The sequence below is a fragment of the Macrobrachium rosenbergii genome, chromosome 34, assembly GCF_040412425.1.
Source record: "Macrobrachium rosenbergii isolate ZJJX-2024 chromosome 34, ASM4041242v1, whole genome shotgun sequence".
In the NCBI taxonomy this organism is placed as follows: Eukaryota; Metazoa; Arthropoda; class Malacostraca; order Decapoda; family Palaemonidae; genus Macrobrachium; species Macrobrachium rosenbergii.
Window position 1 is genome coordinate 10,041,828 of NC_089774.1, and position 13,331 is coordinate 10,055,158.

The 13,331-nt window shown below is 35.1% G+C and overlaps 1 long non-coding RNA gene across 1 annotated transcript in view; it reads left to right on the top strand.

The window, feature by feature from the left end:
* The window catches only part of LOC136855976 (uncharacterized), a 33,677-nt gene that overhangs the window by 6,588 nt on the left and 13,758 nt on the right, over positions 1 to 13,331 (top strand). The window lies entirely within an intron of this gene.

A 13,331-nucleotide genomic window follows, 5' to 3' on the forward strand; every position in this document is an offset into this window, starting at 1 on the left:
AAAAAAGGAAATATTTCATAGATATAGAATGAATTCAGTGGGATTTCTAAGAGGATAAACTTAGCTTAGGATAAGGATTGATCTCGTGGACTCACCTAGGATTAGGATAATGATTTCATCAATTGTTTCATGAAATCACTTAGGATTGGGATGAAATGAAATCTCTGTGATCTCTAGGAGGATAAACTTAGCTTAGGATAAGGATTGATCTCGTGGACTCTCTTAGGATTAGGATAATGATTTCAGCAATTATTTCATGAAATCACTTAGGATTAGGATGATAAATTCATCTAAAGTATTTCAGACTGGTAAGAAAAGGATAATTTTCAAATATATACTGAATCCACTTTCATTTCCAGAAGGATAAAGTTACCTTAGGATAAGGATTATTCTCACGAGCTCACTTAGGATTAGGATGATAAATTCAACTAAATGTTTCAGATGGATTGAAAAAAGGTTAATTTTTAAATATGTACTGAATTCAGTGTGATTTCTAGAAGGATAAGGATTGATCTTGTGGACTCACTTAGGATTAGGATAATGATTTCATCAAATGATTTAAGATAAGCTTTGAAATAATGAAGAAATTCCTATTATATCCTGAATTGTTAGGATAATCAGGATAAACGTAATTGTATATTTGTGTAGGATCAGGATTATAATAAAATTGGCATTGCATTTCGTCTTAGTTAGGATAAGACAATTTCCATTTATTTAGGATGGGTTAGGATAAAATTTATATTTCAGTGATCAGACTGATTTAGGATTGAACGATAATCCTTAATAAATATGGCATAGAGAAGGATAAGGATGAACTGAAATATTTTCATTGGTTTAAATATAATTCCCACATTATATATTGGTTGATAATTGTCTGGAAATTAAACCACTTCAATAATTCTTGAGACTTTGGTTTTTAATTGACCGAAAATCAAAGTATTAGAGGCTAAAAATCTTAATAACCTTTCATCAAATCAAAAATAGACTTTATTAATGACTTTCTAATATATAAAAAAATGATAAATATAATGTTTTAGATGTTTTTTGAAGCCTGTTCATAACAGAGTTCAATAAATTCCCGAGTGGCCCCGTTTCCATATTGCATCATCGGAATGGCCGACGCTCGAAGGTATTGATATATTAATAATGATCGTATACAGTTACTGAGGCTAGTATCACATTACAGTTCTAGTGGATTTAGGAATTCTCTCTCTCTCTCTCTCTCTCTCTCTCTCTCTCTCTCTCTCTCTCTCTCTCTCTCTCTCTCTCTCTCAGCTTTTATTATATTTAGGCCTACAAACGATTCTATTCAATTACTGAGACTAGTATCACATGACAGTTCTAGCGGATTTAGGAATCTCTCTCTCTCTCTCTCTCTCTCTCTCTCTCTCTCTCTCTCTCTCTCTCTCTCTCTCTCATTTAGCCTCGTAAATGCTCCACTTACTTACAATCTTCTTCCCGAGCTGTCCAAGGATTCGGGAACTCACCGAGGCGTAAAAGATTCCTCTCGAGATGAAGTCTGCATTCTCTCTGTCTCTCTCTCTCTCTGTCTCTCTCTCTCTCTGTCTCTCTCTCTCTCTCTCTCTCTCTCTCTCTCTCTCTCTCTCTCTCTCTCTCTCATTAAATCTCCTTTGTGGATTTCTCGTCACGTTCGCTTAACCGTAATCCCACCTCCTCCTCCACCTACTTCTTCTTCTTCTTCTTCTTCTTCTTCTTCTTCTTCTTCTTCTTCTTCTTCTTCTTCTTCCGGAGGATTTTCGCAAATCGCTTCTCTTTCAGGCCGGGAATTCCGATCAGGCGTTCCCGAGAATTGCGAGGAATTTTATTTGCACGGTGAGAATTTGAAAGCATTCGTGGACTGGTCGTGTATTAACTTTGTATCATGCGAGATGCCTGTGTGTGTATTTATGAATTTACACGTCTTTATATCTGATTAATTTTAAGACACGTTTTAGGCCTATTCTGTATAAAATGTCATGTATGTGTGTGTATGTGTGTATATATGCATATGAATGTATATACTTGTAATTTTGTGTTCTCTGATTAATAGTGAATTATTTCTTATGCTCATTTTATATTAATATTCACTCAAAAATAATAAATTTTGCAAATTCTCAAAACGTAAGCAAAAGAATCTACTTACAATTTTTTGTATATGGAGGTGTTTATGTACGTATATCTGTACGTATTTCTGATTTTAAATGTGTATACTTGTAATTTCGTGTTCTCTGATTAATAATGAGTGATTTCTTATGCTCATTTCATATTAATTTCCAATCAAAAACAATAAATTTCGCAATTCTCAAAACGTAAACGAAAGAATTGCGAGTTCCCTGTGATTAAGCCTGCATTCCTCGGCTCATGTCCTTTCCCTTACGGGCGGACGAAAGTATTGTTTCTCGATAATCAGACTTTTTTGACATGTCTCCTCAAATCTTTCACTTCTCTGGTATAGAAATAGGTCTTCTCTCTCTCTCTCTCTCTCTCTCTCTCTCTCTCTCTCTCGTGGCAGTCTTTAGAAATGGCCACGCGATATTAAATTCCGAAATGGAAGATTAATATGCTCAAGATACAATACGCCTAGATCCACCTGCTAATAATTTTTCCGAGGTGATCGCTTGTCGTGATAATTCTGTAAGATATTAATATAATTAATGAATTGAAAGTTGCTAAAATACTTATTAATAATTCAAATTTAATCATAGAATATTTATGAAGGGAAAGTGATTTAGAATATCATCGCAAAATAGTAAAATTCTCAAAGAAATACGAAGATTTTCATCCGCTGAAAAAAAATCGGTGTTGGCTGCAGCCCTGTTCACTGTGTTCGATTCCGTCGGTAAGGTCTTCCTTCTGAACTAAAACTATGAAGACTTTATTCCTGGAATTCCAAAGCGATAGAACGTGTTCCCGAAGTGTTGCCATCGAGCTGTGCCCTATATATTTCCCCTCAGAACCTTGAAGAGCATTAATACGCGCGTAGAATTTCCTGATTGTTGCGTCATGTGAACCGAACGAGATGCTACACGGTTTCTCCCTTGCATGGCGTCATGTTTGCTGTTTGTTTGATAGCTGTTCCTCAGCTTCTCATCTTTCTCTTTTGGTCTCAGTTCTCGTCTCCGGAGTGAGAATCGGGTTACCTGGCTTTGATGGCTATAGAGATTCTCATCCAAGCTGTTCTAAGGGGTTTGAGAAATTGAAAGTTAGACTCATGGAGTTTACCTGTCCCTTATACATGAAAATAGTTTTTTAATAAATCCTTCAAGAGGATTACATGCTTCTCCAGGGGCGAGAGCCCGTGCTGGCATAAGGCCAGTTAGCCTACAACCTTCATTACAGTCACAAGGTTGTAGATATTCGATTTACAAGCACCCATAAAAGGAAGTTTGGTATTTTTATAAGAAGTAAATTTTACTTTCAAACTGCGGGTATTGTTCCAATATCGAGATTAAATTAGCAAAGTCACGACCTACTTTTATAGGTGGCAAATGAATGTGAACCCTAAAATGGAAGACTGCAGTGTCTGCAAAAATACAAAAATGAGAAAAATGGTAGATACTGCAAATGGTACCCCCTAAATAAAGCATTGAAGAATCATTCTGAAACTGCAGTCACTTGTGTATATGTCTTTCAGGATCCCAATAGGTGGCATATCTCAATTTCGAAAATTTTGCTGACACTGCAATTTCCCATTTTAGGGCTGAATAATATCCGTATTTAAACCTCATTAATCTTCATTAGGGACTAAGTGGTGATTTGGATCGACCTTAACCAGTAATTATGATGTAATTAGGGTCAGTTGTTCTCGCTGGCTGTAAAGTTCCCATTTGAATCCTGTTGTTAATTAGGATGAATCTTTTTGGTTCTTAGTGAATTTAATGACTTTTTGGATTTCAATGTAAGTGATGATGTTTGTTGAATTAATCTTATTTCCATTGTGATATATTTTCATGTCTCGGTTTGGTTAAACTGACTTATAAGGTAATTACTTTATTAAAAACTACTTTTCTATTTATTTATCTACTTATTTTATATATTTCATATGTTTCCTCATTATATAATTAATTAGTTTATTCATCATTCATTTATTTCTTCATGTATCGTAGACATTGATCCATTCTTTATGTCTGTTCAAGGTCTATCTAAAATCTATTTAGAATTCCCTTAAAATAGGTTCATTCTTTATATCTGTTCACGATCTATCTGAAATCCATTTAGAATTCCTTTAAAATAGGTTCGTTCTTTCTATCTATTTAAAATCTTCCATGAAACCATATCTCTCCAAACGTTCAAACTTTCCCAGTTAGAATAATCTGTAGATTTAATAAAAAGAAGAAGAAGAAATTTTAACTCGAAAAGTTTAAAAAGGAATTTGGGAAATAGGATGAATTCTGTTATCTCGGTAAGTTCTCTTGAACTTTATGCCTGAAGTTCAACTCTTTGGGAACAGAACTGGTCATAAAGTGGGAAAGAGTTGAGTCTAAACATATTCTAAGCGTTAGGCCAAAGCGACATCGCGTCGAGATAAGCTCAGATGTTTAGATTCCCAGAATTTTAGATGTTTAGATTCCAGCAGAGTTTTACGTGTTTAGATTCCAAGAGAGTTTGAGATGTTTAGATTCCAAGAGAGTTTGAGATGTTTAGATTCCAAGAGAGGCTTAGATGTTTAGATTCTAAGACAGTTTGAGATGTTTAGATTCCAAGAGAGGTTTAGATGTTTAGATTCCAAGCGAGTTTGAGATGTTTAGATTCCAAGAGTTTTAGATGTTTAGGTTCCAAGAGAGTTTTAGATGTTTAGATTCCAAGCGAGTTTGAGATGTTTAGATTCCAGCAGAGTTTTACTGTAGATGTTTACATTCCAAGAGGGTGTTAGATGTTTAGATTCCAAGCGAGTTTGAGATGTTTAGATTGAAAGAGAGGTTTAGATGTTTAGGATCTAAGCGAGTTTGAGATGTATAGATTTCAAGAGAGTTTTAGATGTTTAGATTCCAAGCGAGTTCTAGATGTTTAGATTCCAAGAGAGTTTTAGATGTTTAGATTCCAAGAGAGTTTTAGATGTATAGATTCCAAGAGTGTTTTAGATGTTTAGATTCCAAGAGTGTTTTAGATGTTTAGATTCTGAGAGAGTTTTAGATGTTTAGATTCCGAGAGAGAGTTTAGATGAGAAGTGATAATTTTAGCAAAAATCTCTCTCTCTCTCTCTCTCTCTCTCTCTCTCTCTCTCTCTCTCTCTCTCTCTCTCTCTCTCTCTCTCTCTTTCCCCAGCAGCAACCAGCTCACAGACACGAATATAAAGCATTGTTCCGCGTCTCTCACCCGTCAATAACCGGAAAATATTCATATCCATTTCAAAACGAAAGGTGCCTTTCAAACTTCACCCTCAATTAGACCCGAAAAGGTCATTCCCGAAATGTGAAAGGGATCAGGAACTGTCAGTAGTTTTTGGAGCGTGAAGTGATTCCTAGTTTCAGGCTCCAGTGGGAATTGGGTTTTGATACTTCGGGAAAGTAATTGTATTTGCAATTTGTGTTGAGAAATAGGATATGATTTGCTGTGGTGGATAAGTTTGAGTTGTGGAGTAAATGTAGATGTTGAATTAATTGCTGTGTGGAATAAGCTTGTGTTATGTGATGTAATGTATGTATGTATGCATGTATGTATGTATTTATGTATGTATGTCCATAAATGCATGTAATTAAAATTATAATATAGTAGTCTAAGAGTGTACATATATTATTATTATTATTATTATTATTATTATTATTATTATTATTATTATTATTATTATTATTATGTTAAAATACCATCTATATTTAACTAAGCGGATGCAGTTAACAGCAGGGCGAGATTTTAACAGCCATTAACGCCAGAGGCATCTGATTAGCGAAGGTAATTAGATATTAATTAGATTTAGTAGCGGCCGCCACTTATACCTGATTCATTAGGGCATCGATCACTCTCTCTCTCTCTCTCTCTCTCTCTCTCTCTCTCTCTCTCTCTCTCTCGTTTGTATTTAGAGATAGCCTTAGTTAAACTTGATAATAATTAATCCCTCTCTCTCTCTCTCTCTCTCTCTCTCTCTCTCTCTCTCTCTCTCTCTCTCTCTCTCTCTCTCTTTCCTTTTTATTTAGACAGAGCTTATGCTAAACTACCTGATAACAATTCACCTCTCTCTCTCTCTCTCTCTCTCTCTCTCTCTCTCTCTCTCTCTCTCTCTCTCTCTCTCTCTCCTTTTTATTCAAACAGAGCCTATGCTAAACTACCTGATAATTCATATCTCTCTCTCTCTCTCTCCCTCTCTCTCTCTTTTTATTCAGACAGAGCTTATGCTAAACTACCTGATAATTCATCTCTCTCTCTCTCTCTCTCTCTCTCAGACGTCCGTAAAAGCCCCAAAACAGCATATTCTCTGTAAACACGACAGCCCCAATGGGGCATCAGGGAACATAACGCCAGGAGGTATCGAATGACATCACAGGACTGGAAGTGTAAACAAAACAATTCCATAGATATACAAAGAGAAATAGATAGGATGCTTTTCCATTCCATTTGTGGCTGGCTTTCCGCCATGTTGGTTTATCTGGCACGCAGGTGGTTTGAACTGGGCGATTAGACGCGTTTAGTTCAATGAAAGGGAGTGGTGGGAGAGAGAGAGAGAGAGAGAGAGAGAGAGAGAGAGAGAGAGAGAGAGAGAGAGAGAGAGAGAGTGGTATTTGTTTTGGAAAATAGATTAACCAAAGAGAGGCATGGCTATATACAGTTCTTTGCAAGAGAGAGAGAGAGAGAGAGAGAGAGAGAGAGAGAGAGAGCGAGGACCCATTAAGTCCTAAAGAGACCTATCACTGACCCCCTAATTTCCTGAGAGGACTCGCAAAGCCCTCTGGGGAATCGTAAAATCAAGATATCACTTCTAACCTCGAGGAGGCTAAACTGAGGGAATATTTGGGAAGGGGGTAATGGTTCCTAATACCTCTAAGATCTTAGATACTGTTTTCTTTTATATATTTAAATAGGAGACATGTTTCTTGTGGCTATAATTAATTAAAGTTAATCTAAAATTTAAAGTAAAAATCCCCCAAAGGTTCTTGAATGGACAAGAGAGAAATTTGATCATGGAATGAAGGTGAATTTTACACCTGAGAAAATGTCTCTCTCTCTCTCTCTCTCTCTCTCTCTCTCTCTCTCTCTCTCTCTCTCTCTCTCTCTCTCAGATGAGGCCAGTGAGTAATGGATAAGTTTCTTCATTATCTTTTAATGGAAAACAGATTAATGGGAAAAAAGGTTGGTCCATTATTCCAGGGAATGTCAGGTCTTTGCCATCTACGAGGATTAGGGTAATTTAGATAATAGAGATTAGTATTTTTTCTTTTTGTGTTACTTTTTGATAAATGCTTCTGATTAGGAATGGGGTAGCTTTAATGATTGTGTATATATATACATACACACACACACACACACACACACACACACACACACATATATATATATATATATATATATATATATATATATATTAGCATCTTCAATCCAATTTTCAAATTTTATTTTATTCATTAAATACCTATAAATCTTTCATTAATTCTGATGTAACTTAACTGAACTTAAACCTAACCTAACTTTGCATACACCTAACATTGATCGTATGATTTTATGGTGCAATAACGCCATCAAATTATTGTATTCATATGAATAAAATTGTTAATTATTCATTTTTTTTTACAGGTATATACATTCACACACACATACACATACAACTGTTATGCTTTCCTATAATACTTCCAACAATATACATCCTTTCAGATAACATATTTCCACCACGACAGCAGCAATAACAATAACAAAAATAACGAGAAATAACAGACTAAAAATAACAGAAAGTCACCATCTTTGAATAGGGCACTTCTAGCTATTTCTGCAACCCAAGCCTAACATTCCCTGAGGTCATAATAAACAAATGAAAATACACAATAAGGCTTCGTTTTCTGTCTAGATCCCGGAACGTAACCTTAGGTTATGTTCCTGTATGTAAGACACTTAGGGAATCATATGTCAGTACATGTGTTATCTCTCTCTCTCTCTCTCTCTCTCTCTCTCTCTCTCTCTCTCTCTCTCTCTCTCTCTCTCTCTCTCTCCCAGGATCCATTTCAACAGCTAGTAAGTCTTTCCCGGTCTTTCTAATTAGACAAAATTAATCGTATTTCACCCCAGCTATTTCGTCCCTAATTTACAGACGTACCTGTTTATTCATCTGAATATTAAGTTGACAAATAAGTGATTAGGTAATTAGTTGATAAATGAAGTAACGAAATGACGTTTCAGGTGAATTTGGCATCTAATGGACTGCCATTGAGGATGTGATGACTTCTGTACATAATACTCTTGACGAGTGTAATAAATATAATTGATATATAGTTAGGTATTTTTATGGATGTTTTCATATTTTCTTCAAATTATATTTGGTGGTGATATTATGGTTAATATTAATTTTACTATTGTCATTTCCAGTGGGATATTTAGGGAATAAAACTTTATTCTGAATACTAAATAAAATCTAGGTATACATGTGTATATAATATATATGTATACAGTATACATATAAATTTATTCATAACGAGTGAAAGGTAATCAATTTTATATTGTTTTGTTATAAAATTTGGACTTTATAAAAAACAAAATATTTAAGAAAATATATCAGTGTTTGAATAGATGGCCTTTTAGAAGGATATAGGAACTCTATCCATTATAGCTATACTAAATGATTATAATAACATAACGTACATACTATTTTCCATCTCTCTCTCTCTCTCTCTCTCTCTCTCTCTCTCTCTCTCTCTCTCTCTCTCTCTCTCTCTCTCTCTCTCTCTCTCTCTTGTTTTACTTGTTCTAGTCTTATGCATAAACTCAACTCATCCAAGCACGAGCATAGGAGGGAGAGAGAGAGAGAGAGAGAGAGAGAGAGAGAGAGGAAATACATTTAAACACAAGCTCCCAGATTCCCTCGTTACATTGTACCTAAAAGTACGGTTTCTTGTCAACAAAGGCCTCGTTACATTTTACCTAAAAGAACGGTTCCTTGTCAACAAAGGCCTCGTCACATTTTACCTAAAAGAACAGTTCCTTGTCAACAAAGGCCCTCGAGTTCCTATCAGTGGCGGGTACTCCATCACCTCTGAAGAACCCTAGATATATTTTGTTCACTTTCTATCTATTTTCATGAACTGGTACTTGCTTACATTTTTATTTGCAGTTGATTGATCGCTTGCTTTTTATTTTGGCACACTTTCAGAGCTAGGAAAAGCTTTATTGAATGAGTAAACTCTTATTTCAATCAATCTTTTCTTACTAGTGAGGGAATAGCATACCCATTTGTTGGTATAAATTGATATATTAATTTTGTAAAATTACTGGTCAAGAATTTATAGAACATTTTTCATTTTTGAATAAAATTTGACCAATGATTTTCAAGGATTTTAAATAGAATTTTATTAATTTTGTAATGGTCATGATAGTTTTATTATTATTATTATTATTATTATTATTATTATTATTATTATTATTATTATTATTATTATTATTATTATTATTATTATTATTATTATTATTACATATTAGGCCCAAGCTTATAACAGTAATACCAAGAAATTAAACAAATAAATACAAAATATAATATAAATATTAACCAACATAAAATATTTACAAAGGCACCCTAGTTCATCACCCCTATATTTCTGGTCTCCCCTAAATCGGGCTCGTATCTGTCGCCACAAATTTCCAGATTCCCTGAGATTTGGGTATGCAAATGTGGCCATTTCCATATCCAGGGTAGGGAAAGGGGTGGGGGGGAGGGGAGGGGTAGGGGGGTCATTAAAACGCCCACCCCGTGTTTTCGTTTATGGAATGAGAAAGGTTTGATTGTGAATGTTCAGTTGATGGGAGATTGGAGGCGTTATCTGTCACTCGTTTTGGAATGTCTCTCTCTCTCTCTCTCTCTCTCTCTCTCTCTCTCTCTCTCTCTCTCTCTCTCTTTGACGAGAGCAATTAAACTTCTGTCATAATTCTCCTTAAACGCTCTTAATCACACCGACCGCATGAGCCATTAAGCTTCTGAATTTTATCTTGGCTTAATTGATGGACGCTGGAAAAAAACCTGTTGATGACGTCACTCAGTTTTAGGGAGAAATTGAAGGGTGGAAATTGACTCTATTTTCAATTCTATTCTTTTAGTTATTTATCTGGTCAACAAGTAGGAATTGTGGTTGTAATTAATGTTGTTAGTGATATTATTAGTCGTATCGTAGCGTAGATAGCAGTAGTGATAACAGTTGTAATATAGTTATGTTATTGTTATGAATAATCCATATTTTGTAATAATAATTTTATTATTAGTAATATCATAGTTAAAATGGTGGTTATAACAGAAGTTGTAATAGTAATGTTGTTGTATATAATCCATTTTTATCCTGATTGTAAGGTTGTAATTGGTATAATAAAAAAAATTATTTTTGTATCCATTATTGTTATAATAATATTCCATATTTGATTTGATAAAAAAAATATTTTTGTATCCATTATTGTTATAATAATCCATATTTTCCCCTGACTGTAGGAATATTATAATTGATATGATTCAAAAAAATCATTTTTGTATCCACTGCAGTTTCTCAGGAGAGTCAAAACCACATGTGCACACACACACATACACACACACACTCACACACACACTATATCTCCATTGAACCCTTTTGAATGATAAAATCTTCATTCACAAAAGAATCTTTACGTTCCTTTTCATTTATAATTTTTTTTAAAAAACACTTTTGTATCCAGACAGACTCTCATATCAGACAATTTTTATTTTTATTTTTATTATTTTCCAAAAAATGTCTTCGGAATGAAATGATTTTTGCAGGTCGCGTTTCAGGAATCACAATCTGGAGTGGATGAAATCTGCTGAGAGAGAGAGAGAGAGAGAGAGAGAGAGAGAGAGAGAGAGAGAGAGAGAGAGAGAGAGAGAGAGAGAGAGAGAGAGAGAGAGTACTGAATAGGATCATTGAAAGGAAACCCTCTATAAGTTAATAATTCCCATAGGCATATGAATGTAAGCATTCAATAGCTACTTCCTATCTCTCTCTCTCTCTCTCTCTCTCTCTCTCTCTCTCTCTCTCTAGCCTTCAGTTCCATAATCACATCTTAAAAAGCTGATTTCATTATCAAAATATTAACATAATTAAAAGACAGTTCAACAAAAATAGGATATCTGCCAATCCTCATCACAACTTGTCCATCATCCTATTTCTGTAGGATGCGTCATATAATCCCTTTAAAGCCATACATTCCACTGCAGGATCTGAATCAAGGAGAGAGAGAGAGAGAGAGAGAGAGAGAGAGAGAGAGAGAGAGAGAGAGAGAGAGAGAGAGAGAGAGAGAGAGAGAGAGAGAGACTTAATAGAATATTTAAACTAGATATCCCCATTTAGCCATCCAAGTGAAATCATTCAACAGGTATCCTAACTCTCTCTCTCTCTCTCTCTCTCTCTCTCTCTCTCTCTCTCTCTCTCTCTCTCTCTCTCTCTCTCTCTCTATCATTTCAATACCAAAGCTCTCCCCAGTCTATCTGTTCCTGTGAATTGGTTACTGGCTTCTCTAGGGAGTGATAAATCTATTACCTATGCATTAGTAATGTAGACCTATGTCATATGTATAGGAAGGGTTGACCTACTTTCTAATGTTAACCTGATACATACATACATACATATACACATACATGCATACATACATACATATATACATAAGAATCCACGTACATGTGTATATAATGTGTCTGTGATTTTTGTATTCATATATGTATATATTTCATTGATTCATGTTTTCAAAAATGTACTAATTTGTATTTTTGTAATATTTTATCACTTTTTTTTTTTTATAAAATAACAACATAAATGTGGCAAATGTTTGAGTGTTTAAATATGGAAAATGTTTGAGATTAAATATAGAAAATGTTTGAGTGTTTAGATACGGGAAATGTTTGAGATTAAGTATAGAAAATGTCTGAGTGTTTTAATACGGGAGATGTTCAATGTTTGATGCCTTGAAATATAAACATTTTTGAAGTTGCATCTTTCTAAAAGCTGAGAGAGAGAGAGAGAAAGAGAGAGAGAGAGAGAGAGAGAGAGAGAGGCTTCGTATAATATTTAAACAGAGATTCCCCCCCCCCTTACATATCCAAGTGAAACGATTCGACAGGTATACTCTCTCTCTCTCTCTCTCTCTCTCTCTCTCTCTCTCTCTCTCTCAAAATTCCTTTTTTTTGAGAAGCATTACTCTCGTCTCCGCTCATCCACCAGAGAGAGAGGGAAGGAGAGAGAGAGAGAGAGAGAGAGACAGACGTCCCGAGCACGGTGAAAATAACCCCACCGTGACAACAAAAGCCTTTATTTATGGCGGCTGTTATTTTCACCGTGGAATCTTCCCAGGTGTTCCACTGTTTTTTTTTTTATTTATTGGCTTTATTTTTCTATGTTATGTTGGGATACAGGAGGTAATGTAATGTTATAATGTTATTGCTGTTACAATGACCTTATATGTGTGTGTGTGTGTGTGAGAGAGAGAGAGAGAGAAAGAGAGAGAGAGAGAGAGAGAGAGAGAGAGAGAGAGCATTTCGAGATTCTTTGCGTACAATTTATAGGCTTTAAATGAGAGAGAGAGAGAGAGAGTATTTCAATATTCTTTGTGTAAGAATTATAGAGAGAGAGAGAGAGAGAGAGAGAGAGAGAGAGAGAGAGAGAGAGAGAGAGAGAGAGAGAGAGTATTTCAAGATTTTTTGTTTAAGAATTATAAACTTTAAATCAGAGAGAGAGAGAGAGAGAGAGAGAGAGAGAGAGAGAGAGAGAGAGAGAGAGAGAGAGTGAGTATTTCAAGATTCTCTGTGCAAGAATTATAAACTTAAATCCAAAAGAGAGAGAGAGAGAGAGAGAGAGAGAGAGAGAGAGAGAGAGAGATTCTTTGTGTAAGAATGATAAACTTTAAATCTGAGAGAGAGAGAGAGAGAGAGAGAGAGAGAGAGAGAGAGAGAGAGAGAGAGAGAGAGAGAGAGAGGTTGTCAATTACTTTCAGGAAAAACCTTTTAATTACTTAATGGCTGAGTCGTTAATGAAGAAAAGTTATAGAGGTATGTTTTCACGAAACAAAATATTGATTTTTGGATAGACCATCTTGTCGATAGCAGAGAGAGAGAGAGAGAGAGAGAGAGAGAGAGAGAGAGAGAGAGAGAGAGAGAGAGAGAGAGAGAGAGAGAGAGAGAGAGAGGTTATTAGCTAATGAAGACAAGTTAT